This window comes from Zingiber officinale, chromosome 3B, assembly GCF_018446385.1.
Source record: "Zingiber officinale cultivar Zhangliang chromosome 3B, Zo_v1.1, whole genome shotgun sequence".
Lineage (NCBI taxonomy): Eukaryota > Viridiplantae > Streptophyta > Magnoliopsida > Zingiberales > Zingiberaceae > Zingiber > Zingiber officinale.
Genome location: NC_055991.1, coordinates 17867726 through 17869923, shown reverse-complemented (window position 1 = coordinate 17869923; position 2198 = coordinate 17867726).

Here is a 2198-nt window from a genome sequence, read left to right as displayed (position 1 = left end):
GCACGGAGGGACGTCCGAAGCCAAGCTCGCTAGAAGAGATCTGCTTCGCAATCAGCTCACCAGCCTGCGACTTGGGGAAGACGAGACAGTCTCACATCTGCACTCAAGAATAAAAGAAATCATCACCGGACTCACGAATCTCGGAGAAAAGGTAAGTAACCGAGATTCGCTCAGGTACGCGTTAAATTCATTTCCGAGAAATTCAAAATGGGCATCACTAGTAGATGCTTTTTACATTTCTAAGGACTTAGAAAAAATTTCATTAGAAGAATTTTTTTCAATATTTGAAGTCCATGAGTCAAGATGTGCAGGAATGAAGGAGCCCAAGAACAACGTCGCCCTCAAAGCTTCGAGAGACGAACCTGAGTCAGAATCCTCTCTCGACGACGAGGAAATGGTAATGATGGTAAGAAGATTCAAGAAACTTTGTAAATCTAGATCTACTAACCATCCGCAGGGGAAGAAGAAAAGGACGATCCGCTGCTACCACTGCGACGAAGAAGGGCATGTCAAGGACAACTGCCCCAAGCTGAAGAACAAAGACAAGGAGAAGGGTAAGAAGCCTATCCAGAAAAGAAAGGCCCTGAAGGCGACGTGGGACGATACGTCGTCCGAATCGGAAGTCGAAGCATTCTCCGGACTCGCACTGATGGCGAGTCATCAAGACGACGACTGCGATTCAAGCTCTTCTGAAATGAGCATCGAGAGCATCGATGAAGGGGGAGACACGTCGGAAGAAAGCAGCAGTTCAGGGGGAGAAACGGACAACGAGATCGAAAATGTAAGTCAGGTACGATCTCTTCCTCCCAATAAAATGTTTAAGTTTGTTAAACTTTTAACAAAAGACTGCTGCAAATTAGAAAGTGAAAATAAAAATTTAAAAGTAATTCTAGCTAAGTCTTGTCCCTTAGAAGAATTTGATAAATTAAAATTAAAAAATGAAAAATTGGAATTAGAAAATCAAAATTTGAAAATTCAAATAGATAACTTAAAAAATTATGCATGTTCATCTAAAACCAATGTTAGAAGATTTAATAATTTAAATTGGTACTTTAAATATCACCCGGGACAAATTAGGAACATTTCAAGAGATCAACAAGTTAAGGTAGGTCCTGTTTGTTTCAACAAGTTAATGTTCATCTAAAACCAAGGTTGTTTTGGTGTGATCAACAAGTTAAGGTGGGTCCTGTTTGTTTTAACCATGTGTCTAAGTCTGCAGGAGCTTAGGAACACAGGTAGTCGAGCGGAAGACGCAGCTAGCGAGAAGGACGGCAGTCCGAGGGACGAGGTGCTGCGGAAGAGTACACCGGCAGACGAGAAGGAAGCGTGTGGTAGTTCCGAGGGACGAAAGCTGGAGCGGAAGATTGCTCCGGGAGCAAGAGACGCAGCTAGCAAAAAGGACGGCACGCGGTGCGTCCGAGGGACGAAGACTGCGGATGAGTACGCCAGCGGACGAGAAGGAAACACGCAGCGATTCCGAGGGACGAGAAGCCGGAGGGAAGCTCGCTCGAGAAGACCAGAAGTTGGGTTCGGATGAGCCCTTTTCCGGATAGCAGAGATCACCCAAGCAAACGGATCCGGAGTAGAAGACCCGGACCGAGCCGAACCAAACCGGAGCAGTGGTCCCCGGATGAAAAAGTCAATGTTGGTTGACTTTGGGCTCCGGGGCGCCCGGAACAGTCCGGGGCGCCCGGACCCTGATTTTGACCAGGATCGCGATTTACGCGATCTGAACGTTGGGGATAAAGTTTTATCCCCCCCAGGGCGCCCGTAACCCCTTCCAGGCGCCCCAACCAAGGCTATAAATATAGCCTTGGTCCAGAAGCTTTTCATCGGTTCAGAAATTGTAACAACACTTGTGTGCTTCCACTGCTTTGATTAGCTTCTTTCTTTTTGTGCCTACACTGCTGTAAACGAGGCTTCTCCGCCTGAAGGAGTTCTTAGTGCAACCATCTTCCTTGGATTAACAACCTCCCCGGTTGTAACCAAGTCAAATCCGGTGCCTCATTTTTATGCTTTATTTTCTGCTTAATCTATTTTTCAAGTGTTAGCTTAATTGTTCGAGAAAGGGTTGTATTTTATTCAGGGTTATTCAACCCCCCTTCTAGCCGGCCCAACGGTCCTACAAATGCATCGTCACCTACTGCTCTCAGGAGAATTTATCTTTTGCTAGACCAGTCCTCCAGACCATCTGGACT